This window comes from Sorex araneus, chromosome 4, assembly GCF_027595985.1.
Source record: "Sorex araneus isolate mSorAra2 chromosome 4, mSorAra2.pri, whole genome shotgun sequence".
Classification (NCBI taxonomy): Eukaryota; Metazoa; Chordata; class Mammalia; order Eulipotyphla; family Soricidae; genus Sorex; species Sorex araneus.
The window spans coordinates 162,415,570-162,441,572 of NC_073305.1; the positions used below are offsets into that span (position 1 = coordinate 162,415,570).

At 37.6% G+C, this 26,003-nt stretch overlaps 1 protein-coding gene across 3 annotated transcripts in view; it reads left to right on the plus strand.

The window, feature by feature from the left end:
• The window catches only part of PDE7B (phosphodiesterase 7B), a 339,167-nt gene that overhangs the window by 156,572 nt on the left and 156,592 nt on the right, over nucleotides 1-26,003 (plus strand). The window lies entirely within an intron of this gene.

Consider the following 26,003-nt stretch of genomic DNA (forward strand, 5'->3'; position numbering starts at 1 on the left):
CCTGAGCACAGAGCCAGGACTAACTCTGAAGCATTGCTGGGTATGGTCCAAACACAAATCAAAAAATGCTTTGCCCTGTCTATGGCCCCTTAACAAATACTCTGGCAAAGTAAGATTTGCAGTTCACTTTTAGTTTACACACAAGACAAAATTCAAGCAAAGCAAGAATCTAAAATGAAAAGTAAGACCAAAACTGTAGAGATGAAAATTAGACTCCATGGAATTACAGTTGCATACATCAGGATTAGGAAGTTAAAGAAACATCACAATGCTATTTCTAGGTCTAGAACACGGTCAGGCCACAGAAGCAACTGAGAGATGAGCCTTTGTTGGCCTGGTTGTAAGTTGAGCTCTCACGTTTTCACATCAGAAATCTGTTCACCACCATTTTAGTACTTTCTGTGTGCTAGACAGCCCTGTTTTCTAGCCAAATATTAATACGACCAAATATACTAGCTCTGAAGTCATATGTTTTACTCATATCTAAGATCTTATCATAAGGAGTAAGTTCCTTAGATTTACTTTCTCAGATGGTAAACTCAGCCTTATGGTGATTTTTCACTTTTAATAGCTAAAAAAAATCCCAATTTTAGTAAAATCCAATTTTCCATTTTCCTTTTCCATTTCTTTGTAGTAGATTTCTATGTAGATTTCCTTCGGGAGCATGAGACAGCTCTGTTTTCAAATAGCATTAATCAAAGGCTCCCAGTAGCTAGCTACCTCTCTTCACATGTGAATTTTAGCCATTCTTCTCCAAGAAAGACTTGATTCTAATGACTGGATGCACTTATTCCTACTTACTTGCAATACTTAAGTACTTTAACTATATAACCAGAGTAACAGAAAACTCTATTATCATTTCATAATAGAGCCTTCATTATTAGCAGCTTCTTATGCCGTGTTACCTTGGAATCACTCTTTGGCATGAGTGTAGTGTCTCTGTGTCTAAATGTGGATCTTGGCATTTTGAATAATATTCTCCTTTTTTACCCCAACTTGTCTGTCTTGGCTAACCAGAGGCTAACAGTGGATCAATCAGAGCAAGGAAGCATTAAAATGAGTACATATTTCTAAGTGTCTGAACTAACATGAGATGAGCATTGTGTATAGTGAAATAATCACTGAAATAGCCACAATTCAATCCTTACCTCCAGCTTTATCTGGTATAGTTAGAATCACATATTATGCATGCATCTTGTCAAGTGTTTAAAATAACAGTTTGAGGAAATGGAAGTTCTTGAGAAAATGCTAATAATTTAGAATGTGATTTATTTTCCTCCCTTGGATGAGAATTTAGTATCTTTGACATATTTCTCTCTTATGATGTTAGGATGCATTACATATGTCTCCCATACTGCGAATATACAATTTCAAGCTAGTTAACACACATTTGACAAGTGAATTAAGTAAAAGCAAGCCCCAAACAGTACTTTAGCAACCCTGTTGACGTCCCTTGTTTTATCAGCCTTGATTTAAAGTAGGTCACTTCCTTATGATATAGGTATTTCTAGAATATATTGCTCTTATTATAACTATTATTTCATCTATACAAGCTGATGGATATTAACTAAATTTATTGCATCAACCTTTCAACCTTGCAACATATACCTAGATCAAATGATAATGTGGTAGTAAACTTATTGGGCTATATGTCAATTACACCTCAATTAAACTGGAAAATTAAATAAGGAACCATAGTCAGTAGAACAAGGCCCTGATGGTTCTTTTTTCATAAAGCTCAGCTCCAACTTTTTTATTTGGGTTTTGGGCTCACGCCTAGAATATTCAGGGGTTACTCCTGGCTCTGCACTCAGAAATCATTTCTAGCGGTGCTTGGGATACCAGGTGGGAGGCTGGGGATCGAATACAGGTCTGCCACATGCAAGGCAAGTACACTAAACACTGTACTATGTTCTGCTCTTTCTTAAACTGGTCTGATCTCCACACTATGAAGTGTAGGTCATCTACTATCAACGTTTTCTGCCAAAATGAGGAAATCAAGATTCTTCAGGAGTGACATTCAGATTTAGCCTAGAGTGATGGGGATTAATTGCTTTAGTAATTCCTTGCTTTGTCATAACCTACTCATTTTATTAGAAAATATGCCTATTTACTAATTGTTTAAGTAGTATTATGTGAAAAGCTAAGCAATAAAGAATATGTGCTTTTTGTCTTTTTCATCTTCTTATATTTATGGAAATACCTTTCAAAAATACAATGATGGTTTACGGAAGTTTAATTATTTTACCTGAGAGTTGAAAGAAAAAATGAAAATCTATATACATACAGAAAGAGATAACTAAACATATTTAAAATAAAATATAAAATTATTTTAGAGAAAATATTCTTGCAGTAAATTATAATATAAAACTAGTTATCACTTTGATTAATAGCCAGATAATATCTATATTTTAGTATGAGATTTTCCTCAACATATTTTTTCACTGTGGAGAGTAAAATTAGCCCATTCTACAGTTTGGAAAATGGAGATAAAAGCACTCAAGCATTGAGTCAATATAACAAAAGAACTAGACAAAAGCTAATGAGTTACAGATGTAGGATATTTTTCAAAGAAGTACAAATCATGTTATCTTTGATGTAACATGTGTAGACTGACACAACTGTTTGTCTTTGAGAGTTACAATAGTCAGAAGGAAAATAATCTTTTTCATCTTTTTCATTTTCAAATTCCTCTGTGTATGTGGTCACTTCTCTAAAACCAAGCCAAGGTGTTTTTTATGAATAACAAATTTGCTGAAATAAATTATGCAACAAGATAAATTAAAATTTCCTTTTAACAAATTTTAAAAGTTCTTTTTTAATTTTTATTTTTGAGTCACAGTGAATTGCAAAGTAATTCATGATTGCATTTCAGACATACAATGTTCCAACATCCACTTCCCTCCGTTGTATTTAGTTTCTTTCCCACCCCCTTTTTGTCTTTCTTTTTCTTTTTTTCTATTTTTTTAGGTACAATGGTTAATGATACTGTTACTTATAGGGTGCCATGCTTTTATGGAAGAAACCCTCATGCATGAGACAATGGCAGAAGTCTTCCTTTTCTTTCCAAATCCAGTATATTTGGATTTTTGTTGAACTGGGAAAGTCTCAGCAATCTGTTGAGAGTAAATCACACAGAATGTGTGCCAGTCTCTGCCCTCAAGTAGTTTCATACTAGAAGTGGTAAATAAGGTAAATGTCCACCGGAAAAAAAGATAGAATTAGAGATCACAATAACACATGGAAAACCATCAAACTTCACACGAGACCAAGTAAATAATCTATGAAAGAAGGAACCAAAGACATACATGAGATACATATGAAAAGTAACCTGGTTCAGGAGTATAGGTAATGTTACAACAAGGTAGAACAGAGTGTGAGAAAACCTAGATGTTAGAGAGCTTGAAGCATATTCCCCAGAGAAATCCAGGGAGACAATACTGGGAGGGAGTGGAGATTACTTCGAATATTTGAATTTATTCAGTTGATGAAAACTCAGTAATGTGGGAGGTTTTAGCCTAGAATATATAAGACTATATATGACTATTGAAACACCATACAAACGTGAAGATAAAAAAAGACTTTGTTTGTGTATATAAACAAAAACTGAGTATCTTCCTTAACTGGTAGGGTTTTTCCTTGGCTGTTCTCCTACTGTGAACTGGGTTTAAACCCAAGTACCACAAGACTGTCATTAACTTGACCAACCAACTTTTTCATTCTGACCTAAAGTAAACTCACTCTTTAAGCGTTCAAAGGATTTTTTTTACAGTTCCTACAAGCATTGAAAATTGCATTGTACTCCTTTATATAAAAGTATTATTACAATTTTTTCCTAAATTGAAATAACTATATATTCATTTTAGGAAACTTGGAATATATAGGAAAATCAGAAAAAAAAGAAAAGAAAATCACCAATAGTCCTAGCAATGCTGATAACTATTGTCTATATTTTATTAAGTACTTACTAGTATACTACTTTTGTAGCTTTCTATAAAAATATTTTATAGCAATTTTAATTTGGTTGCATCCATTATGTAAATATACAAATATATGTTATATATACCTTTTTTTTTTGCTTTTTGGGTCACACCCAGTGATGCTCAGGGGTTACTCCTGGCTTTGCACTCAGGAGTTGCTCCTGGCAGTGCTTGGGGGACCATATGGGATGCCAGGGATCGAACCCGGATCGGCCGCGTGCAAGGCAAACGCCCTACCCGCTGTGCTATCGCTCCAGCCCCTATACCTTTATTTTTAAGTAATCTTAATTATATACTTACAAATACAATCTGCAAATGTACTTTTATAGAAACTTATTCTGATAATTCTGCAAATTTTTGTAGGATAATACCTAATGTATAGCAGCAGGGGCTGGAGGATGAGCAATACCCAATGAATATCTAGTAAGTCCTGACAGTGATCAGGGCTTACTTCTAGCTTTGTGCTCAATGTTTACTCCTGGAAGTGCTTTAGCACCAAATACAGAACCAGCAACCAAACCAGGGTTGTGGTGAATCTCCCCATGTACAGCAAATATCTTACCTTTGTACTCTCTAGCCCAAGTGCTTTAACCTCTTGAAAATAATCTGTTACTGAAAAGCCATTGTATCTCATAAAAGCTTGGAGCTCAAGTTTAATTCACTATTTTTAAATGCCATTGAAATAAATAGATGGCAAATAAATTATTACTGCTATGTTGGAGATGCAGCATACAAAGTTGAAAACAGTTGCATAGTCAAGGAAGAACAGAAGGAAATGGTTTACTTTGAAAGTAGGTAGAGTATAAATTATAGATAAAATTAAATACTTGCAATTTATATTCTATTCAAAAACCTCATCTCTCTGAAATGAAAATGCATAAAACATACTGGTTCTCTGTTATTTTTCCATGAATTAAGAACCAAATATGACCTTGGGGAATCCACATGGATATCATTGGAAAGTTAAGCCAGTGCATATGAAGAGTTGCTGCCAGAATTTTTCCTGAAGGCTTAAATGCTATATTTGAGTTATAAGGAATTCTAAAAGATTAAATTGGATATGGATGTTGAAGTTAAAATACACATAGATGTGTGTATGTGCAGACACACACAAAACTCAAGACCAAACATAACACCCAAGCCAATTCTATATTTTTATTAGTAATTGTACTTGGGCACAATTTTGCTTGAAGCTAGTGAGTTTTTTCTTTCCTGAGTTAAATCTGCAGAATCAAGTCTTTTGGGAATCACCAAACCACAATAGACGTCATCAGATCTCTGGTGCATCAGGATATACATACTGATCACTGCAGGGGTCAAGAAGTTTTTTTTCCCTCTCAGTTTTGCATAATAGTCAGTGGATATAACCTTTCTTTGAAGTATGAGCTAACAACAACAACAAAAAATTTCAAAAACTAAAACATAACTAAACAAACTGGAGTCATCATTGATACAAGATGATAAAGCAAACCAATGCTTGAATAATATTTCTTTTTAAAGATATAAATTTAATTATGAATTTACTATACCTAATTTTCACTGTCCTTTGAAAAGGTAAAGCTCCCAAAGAGATTTTTCTGAATTGCCTTTCCTCTTTGGAATAAGTAATAAAATGAAAGTTATGTGAAAAAGTAAGATGATTGACCATATGATATATGAAGTTAACTGGAGAATAAGGAGGAAATTGTCAACTATAAATGCTGAGTCCCTGGCATTCAGATAACCAATATACATTGTTGATTCCCAGATTCTTTCCATTCTTGGTAAAATACTTGAAAAAATTGACCAGGTTTTTGGCAATTTCCTCTTTTCTGGGAATACTTCTAAATGACCTAGGGGGAATTTTCTAAACCAAAGAACAGTGTTGGCAGCAAAAACAAGCCTCAGTATGTATTATGATTGAAACAAAGTAATTTAGTCTTTAACTCATGCAAGAAGCTATGAGAATATCTCTGTTAAGATAAATAAGGTGAATTTGAAAAGTTTTATTATATGGAAAAACTCTTACACATTATCATTTGGTAATATAAAATAAAAATAATTAATATGTTAATAAAGTAGTAGAAATTAGAAATATTAATATCATATCGGTGTTATAATCTAGTTTTGCAGAATTTTATATTTTTATCATTCTATTTAAATTGCTTATTTCTCTGCTGCCATGAACATAGAGTATAAAACAATCGCTCTAGGATTTTATTTTTTTCTCGTTTACACAATTGGAATAGTAATTTTTATTTAAGATGGTTGTTAAAATTATTAGATGATACAATATTGTAAAATACATAAACTAGAAGCTGTACTTAAGATTTTTTTTCCAATTTGTTTCTTTCTGCCTTCTTGCTATTTTCTCTGGTATTTGAAAGCAGTGTGCAAGTACTTCAGTGGATTAATTATATAAAGTTCAACTAGTATGGGCATGAGGCCAAGTTTGTCTAAAGAAGTAACCATTTATGAGTGCTAACTGCACACCTGGCACATAATATGCACTCTGTAAATATTAGCTATTATCATACCACACACCTCATTTTATCCTCACAGTAACTCTGGAGAGTGTTTATTTTCATCTTCATTTTCCTGTTGATGAAGCTAAGACTTGGGAGACCAAGTCACTTGCCCAAAGTCACACAGCACAAAGAGCTGGAATTTCAACTGACATGTGCCCCCAATGTTCCTGATCTGCCACTTCACTAGGCCACTCTTAGTCAAGTACCTAGCATGCAGGCCTTGGGCAAAGTCGATCATCTGGAACAGAACAGGAAACCAGATGCAAACCAAGGGACATCTAAAAATAAGAGACAAAGGAGTTAGCATTGCCTCTGTGCATTCTCAGAGAAACTCTCAGGAGCTAACTCTAAAACTACTTATTTACAAGAATAATGCATTCCAAGAATACTACTAACCAGCTTGCTTATATGGTTTTAGAATTGCTGAAAAACTGTAGCGTTAAGGGAGAGACAGGTTGCTGTAGTCAATAGCCTGGAGAACAATAAAAATGACTTCTGAAAATCTGCCAAATGCTGACACAAATTTTTTCAAAACCACAGTAGCCTGGAGTCATTTAGCACAGAAGCAAATAACCTGAAAACACTCAAACAGTCCTTGAATATAATTGATATTCAGCATAAAGTCATTTAAATTGTTAAAACAGAGCAGAGATGTATCACATACTTCATATTAAAAATATCATCCAAGTATCCTTTTTGTGGTCATACAAGGGCTTCAGTAGGAAATATTGGTTAAAAAAAGTCACTTCAATATATGTCTTCTATTGAGAGTATTAACTAAAGAGTTAGTTAATTTTTTCACCATTATCCCTGAAAAAACACATAAATCATGGTTTCTGCTGGACTTTCCTCTGTGATACGTAACTTTTGAAATGGACGATCAATGTTTTTTTTTATTAAAAGCTAACTGTCAACTAAGCAGAACGACAGGGACTCTGATAAATGAAAAGTTCACTCTATGCTTCATTTTGTAGACAGAGCAATGTATAAAACTTGCTTCAAGGTCTAGGGCAGTAGTCAGGGATCAGCTGCATGTACAATACCACGTATTTGATCTGTGGTGTCTTTGGTGATCCCCACCACCATTGCACCTAAGAGGGGCTGCATTTCCAAGACTGAGGCATTGAACCATGGATCCACTGGACAAGTATTGCCAGGTGTAGGCCCTAAGTGCCCTGAGCACTGCTAGGGGGGTCACTCATTAACTCCCACCACAATAAAAACCATAGTTATTATATTACAATCTTTCCCTTAATTGTATTTTATACCTAAAATCCTCTTTTACTCAGATCTTGCCTGACTGGTTTCTTCTTCTTGTCCATTTTTTCAATTAAAACATGGATGTTCAAGACACTGCTCCTTTCCATACAATTAAAATAACCCTTGGCCACATTAATAGTTGATTCTTTTTGTTGATAATAGCATGTGTAACTCCTGAGTCCAATAAAGTTTTCTGCAACCTGGCTTCCTCAATGAAATGGCAAGTCCACTTTGTTCAAAGCTTTGCTTTGTGTCTACACCAGTGCCTGACCCAAAGAGGATGCACAATCTCTTAGTTGCTCCATACAATTAAATTCGTTTCCCAGCTTTGGCTCCACATAAGTGTAAATAGAAAAATATCTTGTGCCTCCTCAAATATTCCTGGAAAATACTTGACATCAAGGCTGAAGCTATCTCATCTCTTTTTTTTTTTTTTTTTTTTTGCTTTTTTGGGTCACACCTGGCGATGCACAAGGGTCACTCCTGGCTCTGCACTCAGGAATTACCCCTGGCGGTGGTCAGGGGACCATATGGGATGCTGGGAATCGAACCCGGGTCGGCCGCGTGCAAGGCAAACGCCCTACCCGCTGTGCTATCACTCCAGCCCCTCATCTCTTCTCTTTTCTCAAGCACCACCTACTCATTGTTTCTCTGAAGACTGAATGTCAATGTGTAGTGACCTTTTATCCCCAGAAGTTCCATCCTTTGGGACCTGACTTTGATTTTCCTTGGTACCTGGAAAGCCAAAGTGACCCCTTTTGTAATGCCAGAGCTGGAGCCAAGGCTCCTCGGAATCAGAAGCAGTGTGGTGGGGTACACTACATCACCTTTGTGTGTGCTGCACATGAAATGGGGTCCCTTCACGAAGTGCTGATCTTCTAGAATTAGATTTATTTATATTACCATGGAACACTGACCAACGGGTGGGAGAAACTACAGAGCTGTATTTTTAGTAGGTTCCTGAGATTAGAAATGGAATTCAAAAAGAGGAAGAAGGTCTTATGAGATTATCTTATAGAATCCTCTCAGAAAGAAATATATCTTTACTCAGTCACTCTACTTCTCAGGCAGGGATTCTGTAGCCTTTGTTCTTTCCAACCAGCTTTTTTGTTAGCACAGTTCTAGTATGTCTGAGTTTCCATCAGGTCACTGTGAGACTCCTGATTGCTTCCCAAATTATGAACCTACTTGTAGATGTCCGTGAGGCTATGTCAAGTGCGTGGTCATTCATTCATTGTACAGATATCCCCTGCTTTACATGAATAACTTGCTCTATTCAGTAGTATGGTAGTAATTTCACTCTTAGTTAAAGCTCATTTGTCAGTGCAGAGAATCCCAAGACAAGAATGTTGTCAGGTCTGACATTCTCACAAACTTTTCTCCATCCCCTGAACTGGAATCATGTCTGTATAGGTTGAGCAGACCCTAAGGAGGGGGAGGGGCGAGATGAGGGGGAGGAATACTGGGGACATTGGTGGTGGAAAATGTGCACTGGTGAAGGGATGGGTATTTGGATCACTGTATGACTGAAACTCAAACATGAAAGCTTTGTAACTGTATCTTACAGTGATTCAATTAAAAAAAAATTTTGTGCTAAAAAAAAAAGAGGTTTGCGCATGACCTTCAGATCCTTGCTAGTAACAACTGTACTTGTTCTTTTATGCATTAAGTGTTTTTTTTTGTTTTTAATTTTTGGTCTTCTTTTGCTTTCATTTCCTCAGCCACTCCACACCTAAAATACACTATTTTTCTTTACTCCTATCTCTTCTATCTTTTTTCCCTTTATGTGTCACTTTCTGTTTCTGCTGATGGCTCCCGGACAAAAGGGGCTTGGTTATTGGAAGAGTGAGCAGACCAATGGGAAAGGAGAAGAGAAGAGGATAATCGCTAGCTTTCACTGAATGCCTAGTTGAGCCTGGCCTTTTTTAAATTTCTTTTTGACCTATTTTAATCTTATTAATGACATCAGACACTGAGTCTAATTTTTAGCAATACCCTGACTACTTGAAGGATAAAAATACTTTAGTTGCCGTTTTGTTTGTAAATACTGAAGCTCCTCCCACTCCCCAATTTCCTCCTTACCTCAAGAATCATAGACTTTTAAGAAAACAGAAGATAGCATCTTTGACCAATAGGCTCAAAATATCTCTACTTTTTTGTACCTTTGTGTATAAGGAAGATGAATCTATCAATTTGTTAATGGGAGAAAGTTCTAATCTTTGAATGATTTGAAGAAAACCAGTATATGAGTTAGGTGAGAAAGAGTACTTGATGTTCCAATACCAAGTATCCAGAGTGAAGTTTCCTATAAAGACTATAGAAATTCCACAGTATGGAAATTTTATTCTATATTTCGAGGGGCGGAAGGGGAGCAAGTGGAGAATAGTTTAGGACACACTCTGTGGTGCTCAGATGCTGTTTCGAGCACTATTTTGAGGAGTGTCTCCCAGAAGTGCCCGGGAGAGCTACACTATTTCTCCAGCCACTGTCTCTGTATTTTTACCACAGAACAATAAAGTTAAATATAATTCCACTAGAAATTATTGATCTTGACCAATTCAGAAGGTTCTCTAAGGAAACTACAGAAGAAACAAATAACTATAAAAGAAACAAGCACTCTCATGATCTAGAATCATAAACATGAAATTTCACATTTATATTTAAAGTAGTCATAAAGTTCAATCAAATAAAGCATCAATTATAAATTTCTCAACCATAAGTAGATGAATAAATGGAACAATGAGGCTTCATTGGGGGTTATCAGAAAAAATTTAGAGTACTCACTATATTTTTGAGTAAATTACTCCATTGATAAATCGTAATTTGGAACAGAAAGCAAAAGTAGTTAAGCATTCTGAATCAGAATGATTTTTCTTCCTTTAAGGCCATTACTGAAGTGCCATGCCCTCACAACTCCTTGAAAAAGACAGTGCTATGAAATATGTAGTTTTAAATGTCCCTCATAGAAGAACTGAATTAAATAATTAGTAGGGCCAAAAGAATAGTATAGGGGTTGAGGCACTTGCCTTGTACAAGGCTCACTCTGGCTCAATCTCAAGCATCACATATAGTTACCTAGTCCCTGAGTACTTCCAGGAGTAAGCCTGAACACAGGTGGGTAAGGCTCAACAAATAAATAGGTAGTCAGGTTGTCATGGAAAATAAATCCAGAGAAAATAACTCAGGGAAGCCACAGAGATAGTAAAGTAAGTAAGGTGCTTGCTTTGCACTCAGCTAACCCAAGTTCAATCCCTGGCATCCCATATGGTCCTCCAAACTCCACCAGGAGTGATCCCAATTACAGAACCAGGAGTGGTTAACACAACCTTAACACAACCAGGTGTGGCCCAAGTCAAAAGATGTGAATGAAAGTAACTGAAGAAGAAACAGAAGATACCTAGAGTCCTGGAAAAGTGGCCATCGTTAGCTTCCTCTCTGAGGTAGTGCTCACTACCCCAGTACAGAAACCATCTGGGGACCATCTTTAAATCTTGATACACATACTGTCATCCGTACAAAGTAACCCAAGTTATTTTCTTAACACTTGGAAACATTTAAAGCTCTTTTTTTCCTGTCTCTAGTCAAACTATTTAGAAATTGCAGATGTGGCTGGCACTGTGATATTGTAAGTACCCTAACTAAGTGACTCCAAAAGGAAAATATCTGTTCAATATTTTGGATGAATCTGGTAAAATTCATTTGCCAGTTTTGCATAATTATTTTCTGTTCTCTGGTTTTCAGGTTCAAGTACCTACACTATCTTTCAATAATCACTGTATCACTGTCATCCCATTGCTCATTGATTTGCTCGAGTGGGCGCCAGTAACATCTCCATTGTGAGACTTGTAACTGTTTTGGCATATCGAATATGCCACGGGCAGCTTGCCAGGCTCTGCCATTCGGGCGAGATACTCTTGGTAGCTTGCTGGGCTCTCCGAAAGAGATGAAGGAGTCAAACCTGAATTGGCCTCGTGCAAGGCAAACTCCCTCCCCACTATGCTATCACTCCAGCCCAGAATAGTTAAAATGCAAGATAGTTGTGTATATTCCCTGAATTATAATAATTAATTAATAAAATGTATAATACTATAATCAGCTTATTTTTTATAATAAATAAACTTATATTCTAGATTTAGGGTCTAACTTGAAGAAACTACTCCATGACTAAACAAAGACCAGATGTTCATCTGATTATTTAATGTCCATTCTCTCTGGTAAAGCTAAAAGGGGGAACTGACTATAGAATGAAGACTGTAACAAGGCTCTAAAGTTCACTTAGCGTCACAGTCAAAGTCATGATGACAATAAATGTGACTTGAGAATCACAAAGTGCAATTCTGCCATTAAAACAGTTTGAGAGGGGCTGGAGCAATAGTACAGCAGGTAGGGCGTTTGCCTTGCATGCGGCCAACCTGCGTTCGATTCTCAGCATCCCATATCGTCCTCTGAGCACCACCAGAGGTGATTCCTGAGTGCAGAGCCAGGAGTAACCCCTGAGCATTGCCAGGTGTGACCCAAAAAAAAACACCAGTTTGAGATATAAGTACTAGTTGTCATACTTGCTTCACTGAAATGGTTTTTGATAGCACCAAATATAAACACCAGCTGTAAAATCCAGAGTTCCTGCTTTAAACAATATCTTAAATGCACAGATAGTAGTAAGTATAGCATAGTGTTAAGAGTGGGCTTTAGAGCAGTGTTTCTTAACTGGGGGTAATGTGTTCCCCATTGGGTCTGCAGGATATTCCAAGGTGACCATGGTGAAAAACATATAAATGAGGGAGAAGAGCCATGCTCTAGGGTGCCAACCAGTAAGACAAAGGTGCCAAAGACTGGAAAACAAGGTCAGAAGAGGTCCAGAGTCAGAAAAGGGCCAATAAGCACTGCTCTTCTAACCATGTTTCCTCCCTGTAACCACCCCCAACGCCTCAGGCCCTGCCAGTTGCCAGCCCACTGCCACTCTTTGTTGTGGCCTGCCTATTTGTGACTTTCACCTATAACCCTCTTGGATTATCCTGAGAGCACAGGGCCCATGTAGCTTCTATTGAGAAATGCAGCTCTGGAGTCAGTCTCCTGTGTCAAGATGCTGTAATAAAACTAGATGACCTGAATCTTAAGCGAAATAGTTTCATAGAGAATCATGATAGGACCTGCTTCATTTGGGTTCTTCTAATGGTGAAATAAAGTATTTCATATAAAGTATTCATTCATGTTTGAGTATATGACAAATTAAGGTATTTGATCTTCAGTCTTAGAATCTAGCACCAAGGTGCTATGGATATAATGCTTTATTGTTAGAAAAATTAGAAAATTATTTACTGTAGACTTAATATTTCTCTCTCTCTCTCTTTCTGTCTCTCTCTCTCTATCTCTATACACACACACACACACACACACACTTATACACACAAACCACTCACCATATATTGAATCCTTAATCCCAATGTAGTAGTATTTTGAGTTGGAAAGTTTGGAAGATATAGGACGCTGAAAGTAAAACCTTTGCATGTGGAATTAATAGTCTTTATAAGAGACTAACAAGAGAGATAATCTCTTGCTCCACCCTTTCAGAATATGGCAAGAAGGCCAATCCAATATTAGAAATCTCACCAGAACCAATCATGCTGGCCACACTGATTTTGAACTACCAGACTCAAAAAGTGTGAGAAAACAATTTATAAGATTAAGTGATTCAGTCTGTGGCATGTAATCATATAAATGTGTAGAGACTAAGCATGACCTAATTGAAATGGACTTTTATCTCTAAATAAAATGAATCTTTTAAAGCTTTAACATTACATGATTGCTTCTTCATTGCTCTTGTAGGTAGGAATATCTAAGGAACACATTTGCCAGGAACATGATAACAACTCATCTGAAAAAAATCAATAAGAATATTCTTGAGATTCAAAAATAATAATTGAACTTCTAAAATGTGAATCAGTGCAAAAAAAATGGGGCTGGAGCCATAGCACAGCGGGTAGGGCGTTTGCCTTGCACGCAGTCGACCCGGGTTCGATTCCCAGCATCCCATCTGGTCCCCTGAGCACCGCCAGGAGTGATTCATGAGTGTATGAGCCAGGAGTAACCCCTGTGCATCGCCAGGTGTGACGCAAAAAAGCAAAAAAAAAAAAAATGTGAATCAGCAAACAAAAAATAATTGGCAGGAAAATAATTAACCACCCATGTTTGCCTGTCTAGGCACAAACTATAGTTTGCAGGTTTTTTTACACCTTCTATAGAAGTGTATAAACATTGCCTTAATTATCAAGATATAAAAATTATGGGAAAATTTTGTTAGCATAATTATTAAAAACAAACACTAATTGAAATAAATGTATGTTCAAAATAAACAAGTGAGTTTATAGCACTACTTGAAGAAAAAAGTTATTTTTATAGCAGTTAATGCCCAGCAAAAAAATTTAGACTATTTTTCTAAATAATAATTCTCTTTGAATAATTCTCTTTGAAGTAATATCTGTTTTTGTCAGTTAAATTGACATTATATCACTATTTAACTATTTATTTGAAAATGACTATTTAAGGTATGCACCAAAATTTTTATGACAAATAAGACTTCACAGAATTTTTTTAATCATATTTTGGAGAGGCTTTAGAGACAGGTTATTAATTTATTGATATAAAATTATTTTTTAAGAATATAAAATGTCACAAAGTTCTGCTTTACCTGGTTCTGTGGGGCTTCACTCATGCGTGAGGCTTGGCCCTAGTGTCCCGAAAGCGGCCTGGAGCATGGCGGTAGCCGGGTAGTGGAGGTAGTAGAGGTGGGAGTTGGCTGATAAGGTATTTATCTGGCACTGGTAGGGTGGGTCATCTGGGTGTAATCCAGCAGCTATGTGTACCTGGGTTGAGAACTCAAGATGAGGAACAACTTGGCGCCAGAACTACGCAGGAGGAAGAGAGCAGCATGGAACACCTTCAAGAGCTTGTTAAGAGGACGAAGAACCTCCGGTTCCAGGCACATCTTTTCGACTCCACTGTTCTTCCTACAGTAACATACGCCTCAGAGATCTGGACCCTACGAAAACAGGATGAGAACGCTATTCAGGTATCCCAAAGTGCTTGGAGTATCACATTTCACTCAAGTGAAAGAAGGAATCTGGAGTTCCGACCTCCGTTGATGGTCAAGAATCAGGGACGCTGTCTCGTTTGCCAAGGCGTCGAAAATCAGATGGGTTGGACGCATCATGCGATTCAGAGACAACCGCTGGACTAGAGCTGCTACCGACTGGATTCCACTGGACATCAAAAGACTGCGTGGCCTCCCACATACAAGATGGTCGGACTTCTTCATCAAAACCCTGAACAAACAGTTTGAGGCTCTTCCTGTTCCTGGAGCAAGCAGATACCATTGGGCTACACTAGCATGTGACAGAGACGAATGGAGAATGGAGACGTTACTGTCGCCTGCTCGAGCAAATCGAAGATTATCAGGATGACAAGTAATACAAGTGATAAAATGTTTATTATCTATTTCAGGAGTGCAGTGTTACCATGACAGACCAGACCCAGACCCACTACCAAGGAGACAAGGACCCTCCACCACAGTGCATAGCCCCTTCCCTCCCACTGCTTCCTGTCCCTTTTAGGCTATCTCAGTTCTGTTGTCAGAATCAATGAATTTGCTTTCACTGGACATTGTCTATTACCTTGCTCCATATTTTTTATATACTGCCTATGAATGAGGTCATCTGATATTTGTCTTTGACCTTCTGACTTATTTTCCTTAGCATGACATCCTCCGGGTTCTTAACACACTGGAGAATAAAAGCAAGTATTCATTTTTTTATATATAGCTAAGTAGAATTTGTTGGGTATATACCACAACTTCTTTTTTTTAAGTATATTTTTAACTGAATCACTGTGAGATAGATGCTTACAAAACTGTTCATGATTAGGTTTCAGTCATACAATGTTCCAACACTCATCCCTCCACCAGTGTACATTTCCCAGCACCGGTGTCCTTAGTTTCCATCCCATCACACCCCCACCCACCCCCCAGCCTGCCTCTATGGCAGGTGCTTTCTTTCCCCCACTTCCCTCGGCATTGTGGTTTGCAATACAGATACCAAAAGATTATCATGAATATCCCTTTACAGACTTTTGGCACTCAGTTCTTGTCCAACGAGTTATAATTTCCAGTTATTATTGTCCTACTGCCATGACTTTTGTGTGTGTGTGAGGAAGACCTTCAAGTGGTGTTCAGGAGACCTAGGGCCCCTTCTCAGTCCTTCTCTGTCAACTGGGCCAGCATTTCCATGAAGGAACAGTGCTGTTAGTCCCTGCAGTGCCAGAGATTACCTTGATAAGTCCTAGAGTCCTCAGGGCCTCCAGTACTGCACCCATTGGTGCTTGGAGGACCACGTGATACCAGGGATTGAACCAGAGCTAGTTACAAAAAACAATGTGCCTGAATTCCTGAGCTATCTCTCTTGCCCTATCCCCACTTTTTTTAATCCACTTTTGGAAATTTTGGTTATTTCCAGATTTTGACTATTGTAAACAGTACTTCAATGAATACAACTGTGCACGTATCTTATTTAGTGTTTTTGTGTTCTGAAGACAGATTTCAAAGGTGGAATTGTTAGATCCTATCATAAATTTGCTTTTAATTTTTAAAAAGTCTCTATATTTTTCTCTCTAAAGACTAAGTCAGTTTCTATTTCCAGTATCAGTGAATGAGGGTTCTTTTTTTTTTTTCACATCCTCCACACCTTGCCCCCACCCAATACTTGCTGTCGAGAAAGGCACATTTTAACACTGTGGTCTGTTAAAATGTTAAAGACATTCAATAAAGTGTGTCCTTAAAGTTTGAAAGCATAAAAAGTCAGAATTAAAAGCCACATATTAAAAGCCTGGGACTGGAGCAATAGTGCAGAGGATAAGGCGTTCACCTTGCACAGGGTCGACCTGGGTTTGTTTCCTCTACCCCTCTCAGAGAGCCAGGCAAGCTACTGAAGAGTATCTCGCCTGCACAGCAGATCTTGGCAAGCTACCCGTGGCATATTCGATATGATAAAAACATTAACAACAAGTATCACAATGGAGACGTTACTGGTGCCCACTCGAGCAATTTGATGAGCAACGGGATGACAGTGACAGTGACAGTAATATTAAAAGCCTAGCAACACATGGTTTTGGAATTGAACCTGTCTAAGCCTCCCCCGATATGACTCAAAATGAAAAAATATTAATAATAAGTAAGTGAAAAGAAAGTAATTATTGTTGATCACCTATAGAATGTAAGGAACAAATTGTATTTAGAATTTTAATATGGGATAAAAATAATTTTTCAAATAACTTTTGATGATAAATAACATACATCAAAGAAAACATCAGCTATTTTAGTATGTTAGGATTTTTAATGATAGTGCTATAATCTAGCAACATGAAAGATCAAAAAGGCAGGAAGGGTCTGTGGGAATCCCAGTATTACACAGCACTGAAGAGAGAGGTGTTGGCTGTTGTCTATAGATGATATATATTGAAGGGTCTCACCTTTGCTTTCTACCCTGACTCCTCCATCACAATGAAAAACACGGTTCTTAAATTAAATTATCTGAAATACCAGTCCTACTGTCGATTAGTTTTTAATCCAATTCCTTATTGCTTTCTTTTTCTTATTTTTTAATTACTCTGTGGATGACAAGAAATATAGGTGTTTATAACCACAGCAAAGTACTTAGCCTTCGAAAGAACCAGGAAAGATAATGGAGGGAAAGTACACCAAGTTGTGTTTCCAATTATGAACAGATGCTTTCATTTATTCTAAGCGTTCTTATTTTGTTAACTGTACAAATTTTTAATCATATAAACGTGGTAATGTTCTAGCCTCATGCTCTCAATTAGTCTTGCCTTGCAGTCGATCATGTCTCTTGCTTCTGGCGCCTCTTTCCCACGAATGCCGTATCTAAGGCTGCATGAATTCTAGGAGATACCTGATACAGTATGCAGCCCACTGCAGAATTTATTTTATTTATCTTTTGTGTTTGCATTGTATTTCACGGACGCTGTGACACTGAAGTTTATTTCTCTGAGTCAGCAACCCCATGAGCCACTTGTGGACTACAGACTCCATGAACATCTTTTTTTCTCCATCTTTGCTTTGTGAAATCATCTGGTCACCATTCATTCATGCCTGGAATATAATAGGAGTAAGGATTACCAGGCTTCACCCAGAGCCCACTTTACATAGATGTTTAATAAATCAAATGAAAGAGCAGGCCTTAATGATAATAATCGAAGACTCAGAGTGTTGCCTTTATTCTAATCTTTCTGAAAATATCAATGAATTTCTCACAAAAAGAAGAAAAGATGGTGAAATTAACCTATGATGTCTTACCAACAAAAGGACTATTGTGTGATTCATGAAGTCAAAATTTCATCATATATTTGTCACAATGGTTTACACTTGATATTCAATCTTATCTTTAAAGTTATTCATTAGGAAAAGAAATTGATTTTTAAAAATTTAAATATCAACAGTGGTTTAATGATGTGAATGTCTCTAGACATAACATTTACTCTTATATTGTAGTTCTGGAAACTTTTTTCTTTCTTTTTGTTTCTTTTTTTCTTTTTCTTTTTTTTTTTTTTTTGCTTTTTGGGACCCACCAATGCTCAGTGGTTACTCCTGGCTCTGCACTCAGGAATTACTCCTGGTTTGGGGGACAATATACAATACCGGATATGGAATAACAACCCAGGTCAGCTGCATTGAGGCAAAAGCCCTACCTGCTGTTCTATGACTTTGCTTATTTTAACTGAATCACAGTGAGATACACAGTTACAAAGTTGTTCCTTATTGAGTTTTAGTCATATAATGTTCCAATACCCCTCCCTTTACCAGTGTACATTTCCCTTTCCCAGTTTCCCTTTAACTACCCTACTCTTCTCTCTCTCTCTCTCTCTCTCTCTCTCTCTCTCTCTCTCTCTCTCTCTCTCTCTTTCTCCCTCTCCTTTTTGGGCATTATGGTTTGTAATACAGATACTGAAAAGTTATCATGTATATCTCTTTACCTACTTTCAAAACTCAGTTCTTGTCTGGAGGGCTCATTTCTATTATTGTTATACTGGGCCCTTACTATCCTAACAGCCCTTTGCCCGCCACACACTTGTGGCAAGCTTCCAACCACTGACCAGACCTCCTGGACCCTATTTTTCTCTTGAATATTAAAATAATACTATTTTTTAATATATCACAAATGAATGTAGTCATTCTATATCTGTCCCTCTCCTTTTGACTCATTTCACCCCATATGATACTCTCCATCTGGTTACTTATTTCAAGTTGAAAGTATTTAACCTGAGCTAGTATTGAATGATTAGGGCTGGAGCGATAGCACAGCAGGTAGGACATTTGCCTTGCATGCAGCCGACCCAGGTTCAATTCCTCCACCCCTCTCTGAGAGCCTGGCAAGCTACTAAGAGTATCTCGCCCACATGGCAGAGCCTGGCAAGCTCCCTGTGGCATATTTGATGTGCCAAAAACAGTAACAACAAGTCCCACAATGGAACTGTTACTGGTGCCCGCTCGAGCAAATCGATGAGCAATGGGATGACAGTGACAGTGACAGTATTGATTGATTTCTAAGATCTAACAAGTAGTTCTGAATGGTTGGAACGTTGGCTTCAAGTTTATTTCATAAATAACTAATATAGAAGAAGTGAAAAAAGATCTGCTTAGTGGTAGTTCTCTTACCTTGCCATTAGGAACGTGGTCTCCACTGACCAGCAGCCTTGTCATTCCAAGGTGAAATTGATAGAAATTGCAGTCTAACATTCTTATCCTGATTTACATAGCCAGAATTTGCACTTTCATCTGATTTCCTGGTGACCTGTATGCACACTAATATTTAAGAATTGTTTCCCTAGAAATATCATCTGGGAGACACTATCTCATGATTTTTTATGGAATTCATGATCTCATGGAGGAAATAAATAGAAGAGAGAGGGGCACATAAAGATAATCTGAAGAACTAATAGAACATACTCCGTTCCAATTATAGCACTTGAAATTTCTCTCCTTCAAATTGACATTGTCTATTGAATACTCATTGCTGTTAAAATACTCATTGCTATATGCTCACCTCCTGAGTGTGTTGCCTTGTATAATATAGCAAAAATAACACTTAAACTTTCTTTTTTCTAAATTCCATAAACAAAACATAAATAATGGCCAAAGGGGAAAAATGATCTTAATAGAATATTCATTGCTATATGCTCACTTTTGGTGTGTGTTGCTTATATAATCTTTCTCTTTTTTTTAATCACCGTGAGATACAGTTACAAAGCTTTCATGATTGAGTTTCGGTCTTACAATGATCAAACACCCATCCCTCCACCAGTGTACATTTTCTACCACCAATGTCCCCAGTATCACTCCCACCACCTCTACCCCATCCTACCCCCTGTCTCTATGGCAGACAATTTCATTCTTATTCTCTCTCTACTTTGGTGCATTATGGTTTGCAATACAGATACTGAGAGGGCATCATGTTTGGTCTTTTATCTAGTTTAAGCACTCATATTCCATCCCTCCAACCATCATTAACTTATTTGATCCTTTCTCTATCCCCAATGCCTTCTTCCCTAGCTCATGAGACAGGCTTCCAATCATGTAGCAATCTTCCTGGCCCTTATCTCTACTTATTGTGGGTGTTAGATTCATATCATGTTATTTTATATTCTACAAATGTGCTTGCATAATCTGTACCTTATTAGAGATGTAGTTTATTTTCTTTGTCTTGAGAAAAGGAAAACTCACTGTGTCATTTTTTAGCACTGTCCCATCTTCTTTTTCCCACCCCTCTGCTGATATTGTTGTGATTACTGAGGTCACACTCCTTTACTAGTGGTGCTTGCACGTGCTTACTGGGGTCACACACCTCATCAGGGTGCTACCACATTTTTGTCTCAATGTTTGCTGTAAGTTGTATACTTTATTTGCAATACTTGCACACACAGAGATCACAATGTGGCTGTATATTGTTTGCAGTTCTGAGGATCAAAAGAAGCAGAGCTACCAGCATTGAACTATATAATTGCATATATATGACATGGAATGTCAAGTGCATGGCCTCACACTTGCAAGACAAGGGCCTCAGCTACTGAGTCATCTCCTGGTCCCTCTCAGCACTTTTAAGAAAATGTCTGTGGATAGTCTCCCCTTAAAGATTTCTTGGGGTTTTCTCAGACTAGCTTAATTCTTGAGATACTCTAGAATGTCTTTCACTTGCATTTGGTCTGAATCCCTGAACTTGTTCATTGTGAACTAGTTGTCAGATGCACAACGGAATACTGCTTGGTCATCTATTTAAGGTAGCACTGCAGCACTGTCGTCCCATTGTTCATCGATTTGCTCAAGCGCGCACCAGTAACATCTCCATTGTGAGACTTGTTGTTACTATTTTTGGCATATCGGATATGCCACGGGTAGATTGCCAGGCTCTGCCGTGTGGGTGGGATACTCTCAATAGCTTGCCGGGCTCTCAAACAGGGATGGAGGAATCGAACCCGGGTTGGCTGCATGCAAGGCAAATGCCCTACCCACTGTGCTATTGCTCCATTTTTAAGGTAAGAAAATTTTAAATAAAATTTTTGAAAGGTGATGTTCTGGGACCAGGTAAATAGTGTAGGGGTTAGGGCATATATATGAACCCAACACCAGTTTGATCCCCAATATCACATGGTCACCCAAGCATCACTGATTATTGTCCTGAAGGCCACCAAACAGCACAGGGCCTGAGCAGACCACATCCTTGGACACTATTGAACTGCTAACCCAGTTGACTGAAAATCCCTGTGAATGGTCCCAAGACCTCCTGAGGGAGTCCCATTAAGAAAGCTACACAGTGAAATACTATCATTCAGAGTGGTATAGATTCACCTAGATAGCATTATATTTATAAAAGTAAGTCATATGTAGAAATACAAATAGCGTGTTATTTTGTTCAGGAAAAACAAGCAAATGAAAATGAAAACAAAAACCAATTTTGAGGCAATAAGATCTAATTAGTGGTAACCAGAAAAGATAAGAAATTGAAACCAGTGAGTAGAAAGGGTCAATCTGGTGAAGAATAACATTGGATTTTCCGTAGCGAACCTAATGTGATATAGTGAAATGTTAATTTTAATGATATAAGCCTAAAACTTACATATGTAATAAATCTTACTTCAATTTAATAAAAGTTTTAAAACAAAGGTACCTGAGAGCTGAGACAGAGTTCTCATGCCAGTTAAAACTCTGATTTTTCTCCTTAATTGTGCAAAGTAATAGAAAAATAAATCACAGTGACAATTAGTGTGCAGAAGGCAGAGACCGGGAAGGTGCCAGTGTCTGGCAAAGGATTCAGGGTCTGGCACAAGTGACTATCTTCTGCTGCTGGTCTCACTGTCCACTCATATTTGCAGAGTGAATAAGAGGATGACTGGCTATTGTTTATACTCTTGCTGTGAAAGCATTCTATGAATTTTGTCTTCTCAATCCTTTCACCTTCTCCCACTTCATGTTTCCTATCTTGCCCCGCCCACTTTCCTCCCTTTCCATGAGAGAGAGAGATACGTGCTACCTTGTATGGTAGGCCTGTAGACCAAGTTTTTTTTTCCCTGTTTGTTGGCATCATTCCTTGAGATTAGTTAAGGCCAAAGTTATTACATTTCTATTTCTCCTGAAGGACACTGTAAATTGTTTGAACGTCTTCTAGTTGAACTACATTAAACAAACTTGAAAGACGTATTTTTTTTCTTCCTTGCTCATTTTGAATTTCATTTGTACCATATTTGTGGGTGAATCAGGGTCATCATAAGAGAAAGTGCAAGTGTGTGTGTGTGTGTGTGTGCGCGCGCGCGCGCTCACAGGTGTTCATGCATATCAGACAGCCCAATTTGATTTATTTTCATTCCAGCTACCCTTTCTTTTGTGGCAGTTGCTCTTGGGATGACTTTTGGTTGCGCTGCTCAACAAAGGTTAAACAAATGGTCTTAGTGCTCAGATACTTAGCCCTGGTGCTCACCAGGTTTTGTGTTTCATTTGTTCCTGTGCTGCCAGGGATTGCACCCTTTACTCGCAGTGTTCACTTTGACCTGGATGTGGTGTGATTCAAACTCACTTGGAGCACGGAGAACCTCAAGCAGAGCTGCCAACATCACAGGGGAGCAGCAGTACCAGGTCAGACTCATGGCCTCACCCTTGCAGACAGGATCTTTAGCCACAGCCAACTTCCAGGCTCCCACAGCTTTATATGAACTGATGGAAAACAAAACCTAGAACAATAAGAACAAACTCACTCAACATTTTTTCTTTAGAGATAGATTTTAATAAGTTTATAAAGTCTTCAAAAATACCTGTGGGATAAAATTTCTAGGTAATCATATAATTTTCTTGTAAGTTTTTTTTTTCTTTCTTTCTTTATTTTTCTTTTTGTGCCACACCCATCAATGCACACTGTGTGCTCTGTACCCAGGAATTACTCCTGGTGGTGCTCGGTGTACCCTATTGGATGCTGGAAATCTAACCTGGGTTGGCCGCATGCAAGGCAAATGCCCTGCCCGCTGTGTTATTGCTCCAGCCCTATTCCTGTAAGTTTTTATCTAAAAAGACTACATTCTCCAGCCAGAGAGCTAGTACAGTGAGTAGGGTGCTTGCCTTGCACAGATGGATCAGGCTCAACCCTCAACCCCAATATGGTCTTCCTAGTCCACCAGGAATGATCTCTGAGTGCAGAGCCAGAAGTCACCCTGAGCGCTGCCAGGTGTGGCCCCAAAACCAACAAACAAAATGAAAAGCGATTCTCTAGAATGCTTAGAAATTTTTAATAACATTATTTTATTTTTAAATTGTCTATAAAATTATCTATGACATGGTCTTGTTTGATTAATAGCCAGCACACTATGTGAAAGTTTTACCTAACTTCCAGAACACAAGAAATTCTTCAAAATAATCTAGGCTCTAAATCATTATGCCACTGACCCTTCTTTTTTTTTGATTAAAAAAAATTTGCTCACTAGAAAAAGCTGTTTTGACTTTGTTGTTTCTTATATTTATTTAACACCAGAAGAGAGTGACTCCATTTTCCTTTTAGTGGAAGGCTGACTCACAATACCTGATCAAATGGTTATTTTGAAAGTCTCTCTGAAATGTCATATGTGAAGCCATTCATTGTAAATATTAAGTTCTCTAGGGATCCTAATAAGTCCATAAATAAGACCTCTTTGCTTCATGCGGTTCTAGGCATCGAAGCTCCCTGCCACACCCTTCTCCTTCATCCCATTAATCCATCCTCCAGATTCAGCAAAGTAAATGATGTTCATTGAGAAAGGGTTAATCATAGATTTACAGGCATGCTTTTCCAAAGTAACAATCTGAAAAACAACAACAATCACAACCTATGAAATACTAGCCACAAAATATAGTAAAACTCCCCTTCAGATAATGTATAGGGTATAGTGGTATTAGTCCAACAACTATTAGTATCTCATTAGTTTGTCCCAATCTCTTGAGCTGGAAGTTAAGCCAAAAGTTGCCTGAGCCAAGCTTTCTCGCAAGATTTCCTGTACTTCCTGTTTCTATGTGAGCCAAAAATACCATGAGAGTGACCTTTCTTGTGGTATTTTTGCACTTCTTCCATTGGTTGCGCATACTCTCATATTGGGAAGAATATTTAAAAAGTGTTCAACATTTTCCAGTTTCAAACTTCCAAACAAAGTAAGTTGAAAATGACATAGAGTTTGCTTGGCCCTAACTCCATTAAGAAATAGGTGTTCATTTTCATTGATCCCACATTTGTAACTTTTTAAAGATATTTTTACAAGGAAATATGCTAAACAATATAATTATAATGGAAGCACATCTTTGGATAAAAATATTTCCACTTTATCATTCTTGAAGAAAGATACAATAAAGAGTTTTATTTTCAATGCATTAGTATAGGTAGCATATTATATCATATATTTGTTTTCTTTGTTCTTCACCCCTTTGTTCCAAGGGTCAGGATATCCTGATGCTAAGTGCTATTGCAAAATAACTGAACAAAAATAAAAATAGTCAAACACTTAGGAAACTCTTCAGTTGTTATGTCAAGGAAGTTTGTTACTGAGGAGTGAGTTTAAGACATTATTCAGGAAATATGCTTATAGAGAACAACAGCCTACATGTGCTTATGAAATAAAATTGTTTCAATTCTACAGAGTCTTAATGTCCCCAGTCTGATGAAAGGGCCAGATAAGAACTGGAAGAACTGTCAAAAGTGGTGCAAATGTCAAAGTGATGCTTAAATCCTTTCATCTCTTAGCAAAAAAGAGAAGTGGGAAATAAAGAAAATCTTTCTCCAAAGCAGATCACTGATTATTCCCTAATTGGGTTGTGTGAATATCGGGTTTTTAGAGAAAAAAAGCTGTTTGATTTGTATTTTATAATGAAATTCACAAAGCAGCCGTGTGTTCAGTGTCTCTTATTGTTGCTTTATGCCCTCAAAAAATGTCACCCCTTCTCACCTATTAGGGAAAAGAAATTGTCAGTATATTTTTCTATCCAGGAAAAAAATGAAAAGATACTGAATTCAGGATGGAAAACAAAACTTATTAATCGTGGGTTTAGAGTAATCATAATGACATCAGCAAAATTAGTCACTTTTTCTGGTTTCAACTGTTTTAAAAATGAGCACAAAGAAAATAAAACATATCCCACAATAGTCTTTCTCTTCACCCCCAAGTCTCTTCTTCTGGCCCCTAAAGAAACATCAGATGACTGTGTGATAAAGAATGTTGCTCAGTGGCAACTGATTGTGCATCAGCAAAATAAAACACCAAGAAAAATAAAGCACTGGCAAATGGAGACATGTGAAAGGGAGAGAAAGGTGGGATTGTTCGGGAGCTCGCCACGTGAATGTCAAGTTCACATTGTTCTCACAAACACAATTTACTGACAAAAGTGTCCAATACAATACCACCCCACTTTCATTTCTGTCCAGGGCTTTTCACACGAGCTCTAGGGGGTGTCCCTTTTGTTGATTTAGTTCTGACTTCGAAGGTCACGGGCCTCATCTCTGAGCTCCCGGAACCCACAGTTGTGCTTGGTCCATGGTTGTCCTCGAGTGAACCACTTTCAGGTGGCGGGCCCAGCTGTTGGTGGCCCAGATATTAAGTCCACTGTACTCTGAATCTAGAAAGTGAATCTTCAACAATATTTTCCCCTTTGTCCTGCCGTCACCCTAGCCTCTCCTCGGCATCCTCTGAT